The following is a 12752-nucleotide window of genomic DNA, read 5'->3' on the forward strand; positions in this document are numbered from 1 at the left end:
AGTGCCTTGCACATAGTAGGTAACAAACATTTACTGATTTAACTGAATCCCAAGGAAGAAGTGAGTCAGATATAAACCAGCCTGGGAAACAATATTTATCTTTCCCCCACACAGAGAGGACATCTCCCTGCCATATGTCCTTCCTCCTCTGGAATATCCTCTACTTAGCTGTCAGTCTGCTTTCTAATGTGAAAGTCTGACCATGTCACCAACTCCCACACAGCAAATTCTAGTAGTTCCCTATTGCCTCCAAGATCAAATACACTATGTTCTGTTTGGCATTCAAAGCCTTTCCTATTCTGCCCCTTCCCTTCCAGTCTCACACCTCCCCACTCATGTACTGCTCACCGTGGTGACACTGGTCTCAGCGTGTCAACTCCCAAGTCCGGGCATTTTCACCAGCTGTCTTCCCTGCCTGAAATGGTCTCCCTCCTCATTTCTGGCTTCTTTCAGTTCCTATCTGAAGTCTGTGTGCTACAGGATGCCTTTCCTGCTCCCTCTTAATCTTCATGCCTTTCCTCTGCCGAATATTTTCAGTTCATCCTTTGTAGATTGTTTTCACATAGTTGTTTGCAGGTTGTCTCCCCCATTAAGCTGCATCCTCAGCATTTAACTCAGGGCCTGGCCCTTAGTAGGTACTTAATAAATGATTACTGATTGACTGACATTGAATAAGCAGAAAGTGACATAAAAAGTATAGGATTCAGTTCCTAAATTGGCTTTTTATAATGCACATTCATTATCTGAATTAAAGTGAATTTTTAGAATAACAAGAATACTCATATTCAAATAAATATAAAATATTATATAGTTAAATAGGTTATTTTTAGGGTTTTTTTCCCACTATTCTATACTTGTCATCCCTCCCTTATATTATAGTAAGGGAACCAAGAGCTGACTGTTCATTTTATCTGTATATTTGTCTAATATTTATCCAGTTCCCCTTACATATTTTAAACATGGGAGTCGTTTATGTTGATTGACTCATAGAGAGCATTTTTCATGGTTCTGCTAACTCTCCTTTGGTGATACCTGCAAATATACCAATAAATTCAAAGAAGCAAGTCCACACATACCTCATCTAGATATTAGCCAAAACTAAGAAACCCTAAGGCACAGTACAGAATGTTGATTATATTTTGATACTTCAATAGACTGGTGAACTTATCAATGTGGATACCACCTCCAGTTTTACAGACTGCAGCCCATCCACTTCTTCTCATCCTATAAAACTCATGTTCATATCCTCTTGTAAAACTAGGGTCTTCTAAATTATGATTCATAACTTTTTGTGTGTTATAGACCCTTCTGATGATCTGGAAAAACCAATGAACTTCTTCTCAAAATCATATTTTGAATGCATAAAATACTTAGGATTACACAAGAAACCAATTATATTGAAATAAAAATGTAACCTTTCCCCCCCAATCAACTTCACAAACTTCCTGAAAATTACTCACAGATCCCAGGTTAAAAACTGCTCTGAATCTCTTATTCTGTGGATACAAGCAGAGCACATGAGCACTGTCCCTCAATTATCCCTTTCTCTCCTTACATAACTGATTCGTGTTCTTTTTCAGTTATATATCTCTCTGGTGATACTTTTATTCCACTTCTGCTTAGTTCTTCATTAGTAATATATTACAGATTATTTAGACTCATCACACACTTTTCCATTTGATCATAAGGTAACTTCTTTGAGAATTGCGGTATTCCCTAAATGACAGCCATCCAGTATAAATGGAAATATAGTCAATCATCAATCATTTAGTAAGTTCCTATTATATGCCAGGAACTGTGCCATTTATCAATATTAAAGCAATAAATGAAAGAATGAAGTCCTTAAAAATACTAAAGAGTTTTCCAAAGATAATGCAGCCTACTATCCTCTTATTCTATTTTGGCTGCAATTTATAACAACAACAATATTAATATTTAGCAGTATATCTTTTTTTTCCAAGATGCTAGGGATACAGGGCAGCTAGGTGACACTGTGAATAGAGCACTAACCCTAGAGTCGAGGATCTGAATTCAAATCCAGCCTCAGATACTTACTAGCTTATGACTCTGGGCAAACAAACAAACTGATTGTCTCCAACAAACAAACAAATAAATAAATAAAGATGCCAAGGATACAAAAATATCTTTTTTTTTTATCATTTTAGATAATAGCCCTCACCTTTAAAAGACTTGGATTGTACTAACTGGCTAAGACTAATATGAGATGTAAGCTACAATGGAAGCAAAGAAAAGATTTAGAAAAAGAACTCAGAAGATCTGAGGAGGGCAAGCTCACTTTCACTTCAGAATATCAGAAAAAGCTTCATGGAGAAAGTGGGACCTAGCTTACATCTTCAAGGAAGAGAAAGGAAACTAGAAATGAGCTGATCAATATTTATCCCCTATAAAACAAAAAATAAAAATGCGGAAAAGGAGTGACATAAAAAGGTAGGTGGGAGCCAGATTTTAGGATGCCTAAAAGCCATACTGAGAGTTTGTATTTTAATCTAGAGGTAGCCACTGAAAAATGTTGACTGAATGACATGGTCCACTCTGTGCATTAAGATGATTATTTTAGCACTTGTATGAATCAAGAACTGATCAAAGCACTTTCTCCTCAACAAATGTAAGTTTAGCTTTTAAATTCCTTTGCACATGCTCCCAAACTTTTTCCAAACTCATACCTCACTCCCCTTCCTGCATTCTATGATCCAACCCATTAGGCCACCGTGTTCCTTTGTATTGGCTGTCTTTCATATTACATTCCTCACTTCCTCCTTTTCAAATCCCTTGTTTCCTTTAATACTCAACTCAAGCAACATCTTCTACTGGAAGCTATTTCTAAGTCCCCAGCTACTGGTGCCCTCACCACCAAAATTTTTATCTTGTATCTATTTTATAAATACTGATTTATATGCATGTTTTCTTTCCCAATAGAATGCAAGCTCCTTAAATTCAGGAACTCTTCCATTTGTCTTTGTATCCTCATTATTGATCACAGCACCTGGCACATAGTAGGTGCTTCGTAAATAAATGCTTGTTGGTTGATTGGAGGAATAATTGCAGGAAATGACTGTGTGTTAGTGAAGAGGAGGGAAGAGTTATAAGAAATGTAGGCAACAAACTGGATACATTATAGACTCAACTGATTTGAGGGGATAAGGAAAAGGGTGGAACTAGGAATGATGGAGGAAGGTAGTGTTATTTTTAAAAATAAGGAAGTTTGAAGAAGGATAAGTTTATCAGAGAAAGATAATGAATTCATGTAGGACTTGCTGCCAAGTCAGCTGGGTAGAGATGTGCAAGAGACAGTTAACAATGTAAGACTGGAGTTCAGAAATAAAGCTTAAATGTTTTTAGAGACAAATTAAATGGTTACCCAATTCCTCTTGACAGATTTTTTTCAGGGAATCACAATTAGCTCCCACTTAGCTAATGGTACATTAAACTCACAAGATTAAGGGAAAAACAGGGTAGGTGGGGCAGTAGATATAACACCAGCGCTGGAGTCAGGAGGACTGAGTTCAAGTGTGACCTCAGATAGTTCCTAGTTGTGTCCCTGGGCAAATCACTTAACTTCAATTGTCTCAAAAAAAAAAAAAAAAGGATTAGGGAAAAATAAGATTTCAGAGCTGTCAGAAGTGATGCTCATTCTCTAAGAAATCAATCAAATTAAATCTTCTTAAAATGCTTAGAGTTCCATTGACAACCAGACATTTGGGAAAGTTGGCAAAAGCAAACAAGGCACAGAGCTTCCCCCAAGGGTGGTGGCTAGTCTATCAATCTGCTTTGCTTATATCTAACATCTCTGAAGTCGAATTTGAAATATTTGATAGGGCCTGGCATACAGTAAGTACTTAATAAATGTGCAAATAAATTGACTGTTGAAAAATATTTCCCATTTACTGAACAGTACCTGAAAGTCTTATCTTTAGAATGATTCCTTTGAGTTAAGGTATCGTCTATAAAAGGCTTCTATTAAATGCAAATATTTCTCCAGAAAAGACATTATACCTAGATAGGATAGAGGGCTGTATAGAGGGGAATGGATTTGAAAGAGGCCCTTTAAGTCCCTTCCAGTTATAATCTTTGATCCTATGAAGTATATTCACTATCTGGCTATGTAACAAAACTCAATCATCTAATTAGTGTGGGTAATTATAAAGTGTGATCATTATAAAGTATTTAAAATACCACAGGAGCTTCAAATGGTACTTTTGTCAGCCCAAGCAATTATAAAAATTAGAGGCAAAAAGTTAAAGGTTATCCAGAGGCTGATAGATGCTTCCACTGCTATAGCCTATTTCAGGGGATCCAGAGGCAGGCAGAGAGTTTCCTAGCACTTGGTCTAAATCTGTGAAGGGTTTTCCCCGGCTGGCTTTTGCAAGAACACTGAGTAATGCTAGGGTTGGGCAAACACAAAAACTCCCAAAAGTTGAACTCCAGTTCTCGATCAGAGTCAAGGACTCACTCACATTAGAGTACACAGGATGAGCTGGTGTGTTTGTATGGTACCCGTCACCTTGGAAACTGCCCCCACGTTAACAGCACATGGAGAACAGCCGCCTTGTTTCCTTGCATCCTTTTCCAATGGAGTGTTGCTAGGAGTTTCTCTCAGAGATGATTGTACTAAGAGCAACCTTGCCAAAAGCCTCACTAAATGTGTAATAAAGACATAGATAACACAGTGATCACATAAGGATAAGGTAGAGATAAGGACTGGACTGATTTCATTTATGGTAAAGATAGAGAATAAACTTGTGATTTCTCCTATCAATGTAGGCTGGTACTCTGTTTACAAATTATCTTTTTAGAGACTTGTTTGGAGCAGTAAGTGCTTAAGTGACTAGACTGGGGTTGAAACAGTCAATGAGTCAATATTATATTATATTATGTAAATATTACATTAAAGTAGTGAAGGAAAACCCAGTTTTAAATATCCATTTGGTATTTTTAGCAAAATATACTTTATACTGTCAGGCCTTCATATATGTTCAAAGAGATGTTCCCCATGTCTTTGAGAGTTGGGACCATATGTTATTTATCTCTTTCTCTTCCCAGTGCCAACAGAGTTCATTGCACATAGTAATTTGTAGTATGAATGCATGGCTAAGGCACTCTTCTCCAAACAGTTCAATCTTGCAATGCCACATTTACTTGGTTGGATTCAACAAATATTTATTGAGTGTTTTTTGGATGTGGAGCATTATGACAGGGACTGGCAGAGATGCAAACATCCCTGTCCTCTGAAACTTATAATCTTGGGGAATTATTAATATATGCAAAATAACTAATGTAAAATATGACCTATATTGTATTACAGAATGTTAAAGTTGGAAGGGACCTTACAGGCCATATAATGCAGACTGTATTTGATTAAAAACCCTTCTTTCACACTCCTAGCTAATGGTCAGCTTGCCTGAAGATCTCTGGTGAGAGAAAATGCTATCTCTGGAAGTAGCCCTCTTCCTTCTAGGATGACTTTAACTGTTAGGAAAGCTTTCTATGCAATTGAAATCTACCTTTTCTCCATCTTCTACCTATCACCCCTGTTGCCTTCCACAGTTAAGTAAGATAAACTTAATCCCTCTACCATATGAGAGCTCATCCCTTGTATTCCCCTCTCTTTTTGTTGTTGTCATTTTTCAATCATGTCTGACTTTTTGTGACTCCGTTTGAGTTTTTCTTGGCAAAGATGGTGAAGTGGTTTGCCATTTCCTTCTCCAGCTCATTGTACAGATGAGGAAACAGAGGTGAGCAGGATTCAGTGACTTGTCCAGGATCACGGTTTTTTTGTTTTTTGTTTTTTGTTTTTTTTTCCCCCTGAGGTCACATTTGCACTCAGGCCATCTATTTAGTGGCACCTAGGAGGTTGTCTCCTTTCTCCTTTTCCCCAAATAGGCCATTCCAGAACACCATCAGAGAAGAAAACCAGAGTTCCCCCTATCCTTTTGCCTTTCCCCTTGCCTGGGCTGCTTTACTGCTCACAGGACTTAAATGAGATGGAAATGAAAAATTCCATCCTTTCTAATAAGACAATCACCAGGTTTTACCATTTTCTTTTACACTAAAATTCTTCAGGCCTTAGCACAGTCTGCCTGGCCTCATCATCTTAATTTCTTAAATAACCAGTGTAAGGACTCCTGAGTCTTGCCACCCATCCTACCACTGCCCCTTACAACTCTGGGACCCTTTCATCTGCTCTATATCTGAACTCTCTTTTATATATTATCTCTCCCAATTAGAGTATGAGTCCTTCAGAACACTAATCTAGCTTTTTTATACATACCTCCAGCACTTAGAACAGTGTTTGGCACATACTAAGTGCTTAATAAATGATTTTTTCATTCATTTGTTCATTCAAAGACTTGAAGATAGCATTCATTCCCCCTTCTCTTCTCCAGGCTAAATAGTCCCAATTTTTTTCAACAATTCTTCCTATGATGTGGTCACTAATCCCTTCACATCTTCCTCTTCTGTACAATTTTCAGCTCACCAATACCCATCTGACAATGTGGAGGAGCCAACGTGGAAAATAATATTGCAGATGTGTTTTAACTGAGTCGGAAAACTTTAGGATTATCCCCTTTATCATTTGAGACTCTATGACTCTCTTAATGCAGGATAAAATCACCTCTGTCTTTTTGGTTCCCAGATCATACTCTGGACTCATATTGAGCTTGCAGTCTACTAAAACATTTTTTCATACAAATTGTTTTCTAGCCATACTTCTCTCCATAAGTCATAGTGTATTTATGAAGTAGACTATTAAAAATTGTCCTGTTGTAGTTTACTTTATTGAATCTGAATACTTATGCTAGCCCAAGGAAATTCAGCCTTGTAGCTAGTAAGATTTCCCAATGATCAGTTTTGGAAAGGAATGCATGTTGGAGAGTGTTAGAGAAGTCCAAAAGCAGTATACTTGATAGGAATAATAGTTTTTAAGTGCATAAAATAAAAAAAAAAAATAGGATTACAAAGGAAACCAATTATCCTGAAAGATATTTTAAAAATATTAATTAATATTAATTATTTTTAAATTAAATCATTAATTTTAAATTAATGTTTAAAATATTAAATAAAAATTTTAATTTTTAATATTAAAATATTAACTATTAAAAATTAATATTTTGTCATGTACAATAATCTCCTGGCTCTGCTCATTTCACTCAGCATCAGTTCATGTAGGTCTCTCCAGGGTCCTCTGAAATGGTCCTGCTGGTCATTTCTTACAAAACAGTAATATTAATATTTATTATTAATTAAATTAATATTTAATTTATTATTAAAAATTATTTTTTAAATTAAATTAAATATTAAAAAAAAGTTCTGGGGGCCTTACATTAAGAACTCTTGTCATTCAAAATTTTTTTGGATCTCTATTTTGTCATTCAGTGCATTAGCTCTTCTTTCCACCTTCATATCATCTGCGAATGTAATGAGTATATTATCTATTCTTTTATCCAAGATACTGATAACAATATTCAACAGAAATTCAGTGGTTGAAAAGTGTCATAGTGTCTAGAACATTGAAGAAAGGAAGACCTGAATTTGAATACTGACTGAATCATACTTACTAGTTATGTACTCTGGGCAAGTCACTTAACCTATTTCAGCTTCAGTTTCCTAATCTGTAAAATGGAGATAATAATAGCATTTACCTCTCAGTATTATTGTAAGGATCAAATGAGATAATATATGTAAAGTTCTTTGCAGATATTAAAATGGTAAATAAACATGATTATAATCTTGTATATACCTAAATGTGTACATGGCATTTCTTCCATTAGACTGTAAGCTCCTTGAGGGTAGGAATTTTTCATTGATGCCCTTTACCACAATGCCTGGAATAATAAGTATTTAAAAAATGCTTGTTGATTGATTGATATTGAATCATTAATGACTACTCTTTACATCCAGTTATTCAACCAGTTCCCAAATCCATTTGTCTTATTACCTTATCCCCATTTTTATATCTTGTCTATGTATCCTATTCTGGGGATGTCTGACTTGGAAACAAACAACTGTAGTGAGGCAGATGGGCACAGTGGTGAATCCTAAAGTCTCTGCGTAGTAAAGAAAGCACTTGGAGCAACACAAGTGAACTCAGAGTCAGGTCTGGGAGTGAGGGAGAAGAGTGTGGCAAAGACAACACAGATACTCTAGGTACACATGAAAGCAAAGTACCACATGCTATGTGGGTATGAGGAGGAAAAGATCATTTCTACTTCAGGGAAGAAATGACATTTAGGTTCACTCTTGAAAACTGGGTAAGATCTCAATATGCAACATAGGAATTTGGGCAAAGTCATTTTAAACCAAGGGAAATATTGCCAGCAAAAAAAAAAAAAAAAAAAAAAAAAAAAGACACAGGATATATAACTGGAGTGTGAAAAGTGTAATTTGACTGGAGTACTTAGTATATGGTAGGGAATATGTAAGATAAGGCCAGAAAGGTAGGGTTGTGTGTGACTGAGGAGGGCCTCATATGCCAGGCCAAGGAATTAAGGCTTTATTCAGTATGAAATAGGGAGTCACTGAGGTACTTTCAGCGCCCAGCTGGCAAGTGCTCCTGTGTGGACCATGAGTATTCCAGGCTATTTTCTCCCAGCAGAAGTTTATCCTAGGAGCTTAAAAAAATCCTCACTGCTATGGAACAGCTTAAGCATGAGGAGGATATTGCTGATGCTTATAAAAATTTCTTAAGGGCAGAGATCCTATCTTGCTCACCTTCCTATCCCATAGATGTCCACAGAGACAGCATCACTTACTGGTTAAAGAATGGGGCTCAGAATTTGGAACTGTGCTCAAAAAATTATCAAACTGTGCATACTCTTTGACCCAGCAGTGTTTCTACTGGGCTTATATCCCAGAGATCTTAAAGGAGGGAAAGGAACCCGTATGTGCAAAAATGTTTGTGGCAGCCCTGTTTGTAGCAGCCAGAAACTGGTCACTGAGTGGATGCCCCTCAATTGGAGAATGGCTGAATAAATTGTGGTATATGAATGTTATGGAATATTACTGTTTTGTAAGAAATGACCAGCAGGACCATTTCAGAGGGTCCTGGAGAGACCTATATGAACTGATGCTGAGTGAAATGAGCAGGGCCAGGAGATTATTGTACACGACAAGATTATATGATGATCAGTCCTGATGAATAAGACTTTCTTCAACAATGAGATGATTCAAACCAATTCCAATTGTTCTGCGATGAAGAGAGTCATCTACACCCAAAGAGAGAACTATGGGAACTTAATGTAGATCACAACATAGCATTTTCACTCTTTCTGTTGTTGTTTGCTTGCATCTTGTTTTCTTTTTCAGTTTTTTTTCCTTCTTGATCCAATTTTTCTTGAGCAGCAAGATAATTGTATAAATATGTATACATACTTTGGATTTAACATATAAAATATATTTAACATTTAACATGTATTAGACTACCTGCCATCTCGAAGAAAGAGTAGGAGGAAGGAGGGGAAATTTTGGAACACAAGGTTTTGCAAAGGTCAGTGTTGAAAAACTACCCATTCATGTTTTATAAATAAAAAGCTTTAAAAAAAAAAAAAAAAGAAAAGAAAAAAAGAATAGAGCTCAGAGACAGAAAGACCAGCAATCAAGTCCTTCTGATAAACAAGACTCTGATATGACCCTGGGCAAGTTACATAATTTCTCAGTACCCCCATGAAACTCTAAATTTTCAATTCAACAAACATTTTTTAAGGATCTACTATGTGCCAGGTAATGTGCTAAGTACTAAAGATACAAATATAAGTTTTGGGTTTTTTTAAGTCCCTGTCATCAAGGAGCTTAAAATCTAACGGGGGAAGACAACACTCAAAAGGAAGCTGAAAAGGGTCAGAGGGAATAGTACTGGCAATAGAGAAGTCCAAAAAAGTCCAAAAGCAACGTAGGTGGTGGGAAATGGGAGAAGAATGTGCTGAGTCTCTTTGTTAAATGGAGGCCTTGGAGTCCATGACCCTGCCCTCAGTCAGAGAGTCCAGTCAGAGGGGTAAGAAGGTACTGATGAGATGTGAATACCCCCGGCAGATTCAATCTTGCAGGATAATGAGATTTCCCAATGATAAGCTCAGAGATCAAGGGGCTTCTTATTTTAAAACAAAGAAAAACCTAGTTTAGACTTTCAGCAGGATATAACACAATTTCAAGAATTTGAACCAGGCTTGATCTATAGAGATACAAATCCGGATAATATAAAAAAGATAAAGGGCTTATACAGAAATATAGAGGCTCCAAATCTCCGCTGTTCAGGAAAAGGGCTCAAGAGGTCAAAAACCAGAGAGACATCTTGCAATGTAAGATTCCTGCCTGAGACTGCTATCGGTGGTACAAGGGAGTAAGTGTTTCAGGGAGTGGAAAGTTCCCATTATTGGACAAGCTAAATAATACAAGTGAAGTCGGAATAAATCAGAGAGGGTCAGAGGTGATTGGCTGTCTGAAATGGTATCTCCTTAAGGGCAGAGCCAGGATTATTTACTTCCACATTTAAACCCAAGACCCCAATTTACATTTTCTTCCCATCTCTGATCTAAGTTGATGGAAGAAATTTCCTCAAGCAAGAATTCCTTTTATCAGTGAAATCATAGGTCTAGTCTTTAGATCCCAGAGACTTCACAAAACTGTTAACCTTTGAAGGAAAAAAAAATCATATATCCTTTATATATATATATGTATATATATATATATATATAAAGTAGCTTTTTATTTTTCAAAATTCATGCAAAGATAGTTTTCAACATTCACCCTTGCAAAACTTTGTGTTACAAAATTTTCTCCCTCCCTCTCCACCTCCCCCCTTCCCTAGACAGCAAGTAATCCAGTATAGGCTAAACATGTGCAATTCTTCTATACATATTTCCACATTTATCATGCTGCACAAGAAAAATCAAATTAAGAAGGGGGAGAATGAGGAAAAAACAAACAAACAACAACAACAAAAAAGATGAAATACTATGTTGTGCTCCACACTCAGTCCCCAAAGTCCTCTCTATGGGTACAGATGGTTCTCTCCTTCACAAGTCTATTAGAATTGGCCTGAATCACCTCATTGTTGAAAAGAGCTGCATCCGTCAGAGTTGATCACTTAATCGTTTTATTACTGTGTACGATGTTCTCTTGTTTCTACTCACTTCACTCAGCATCAGTTCATATAAGTTTCTCCGGGCTTTTCTGAAATCATCCTCCTCATCATTTCTTACAGAACAATAATATTCCATAACATTCATATACCATAATTTATTCAGCCATCCTTCAACTGATGGGCATCCACTCAGTTTCCAGTTCCTTGCCACTACAAAAAGGGCTGCCACAAACATTTTTGCACATGTGAACCATATATTCTTTATTTTGTTAGGCCTCCTTTTATCCCCTAAGCCATATATGACACAGATTAAAATTTAGATCTAGAAGGAACTTTGTTGTTGTTCATCCTTCATTCTAGAAAAAGACCAATGACATCAAGAGGGTGATGGATTGACTTGAAAGGGATCTTAGCTAAAAGATCATATAACCAATCTAATCTCTTAGATATATAGTTGGGGAAACTGAAGCCCAGAGAGGTAACAAACTTATCAAAGGTCACACACAAGTAAGAAGCAGCAGAGCCCTCGTTTGGACCAATGCCTCTTCACCCTAAATCCAGATGAGCTTTCCACTACACCAAGTTATTGACTGACTAAAAGAAGGGAAATTAACTGGGTTTTATAAAATCGAACTAGGATGAGACCCCAGCTGAGCAGCATAGCCTGAAAAGTAGCTACAAATCCATTGACTTTTTCCATGCTTCAAATAAGAAACACTTCATAATGAATCCTTCTTCTGGAACTCCAGGAGTAAAGATGTTTTGTTTTGTTTTGACTAAAATTAGCTTCTACAATATGAACCTAGGATTCATATTTAATCTAGACTCCATATTTAAAGTTAGAAAGAACCCTAATGATCCTCTGGCCCAATTACCTTTATTTTATAACACTGAGGCTCAGAGAGCTAAGGATATTTGCCCAAAGTCACACAGCTAGAAAGGCTCTTCCAGGGCTCCAAACCCAGGTCCTCTCCTCTTATTCTGCCGTTCCTTTTCCCCATGATGCCCAGCTTCCTACCCTCTCCCAGTAAAACACCCTTCCTCTTCTCATTGGGAGCCCTGAACTCATCGATAACAATAATTAACCGACCAGAACAACGATTAACCAGTAGGGCTTTCTCCTGGGAGCTGTGATCCAGAGGGAGTTGCCATGGCCGCTGAAGTCCCACTGACATTCCTCCACTCAGTTTCTTTAGTCCTGGACGCCTAGAGGAAGAGGAAACCTAATTGGTCACTGGACTTTTCTAGTCCATGAAGGAGGTTTCGGTTTTAAGAAATAAAGTGACTTAGCTGTAGGTTCACTCCCCCACAGGAAAATATTGAGACAGAGCTTTCTAGTTCTCAGTTGTGATTTGCATACAACTTCCACTTCCTGATCCAAAGCCTGTTCTGCAACTTACCTGAGACTAGACAGGACAGGGAGAGAAAGAGAGAGAAAGAGAGACATCCAGAGCAACCCAAATCCCGAGGACGCTTTAACGAGTGACAAGAGAGAGGAGGGAGAGAGAGGGACCCTGCTTTCTTTGCCTCTTTCCATCCCCCGGGCTGTCAGGCTTCTTCCATTCTGATCATGAGGTGAGTTGTTTCACGATTACTACTGCCCTGCCTGATCTTGTTTCCAATCACTGACCCATTTTTAAAAATTGTGTTTTTC

At 37.3% G+C, this 12752-nt stretch overlaps 1 protein-coding gene across 1 annotated transcript in view; it reads left to right on the forward strand.

The window, feature by feature from the left end:
- The first annotated feature begins 12137 nt into the window (after positions 1 to 12137).
- The window catches only part of TRAF3IP2 (TRAF3 interacting protein 2), a 64122-nt gene continuing 63507 nt past the window's right edge, over positions 12138 to 12752 (forward strand). The window contains exon 1 of the mRNA XM_012549284.3: positions 12138 to 12673. The gene's annotated coding sequence lies outside the window, so the exon portion shown is untranslated. The remainder of the gene's footprint in view (positions 12674 to 12752) is intronic.

The sequence above is a fragment of the Sarcophilus harrisii genome, chromosome 4, assembly GCF_902635505.1.
Source record: "Sarcophilus harrisii chromosome 4, mSarHar1.11, whole genome shotgun sequence".
Taxonomy (NCBI): Eukaryota; Metazoa; Chordata; class Mammalia; order Dasyuromorphia; family Dasyuridae; genus Sarcophilus; species Sarcophilus harrisii.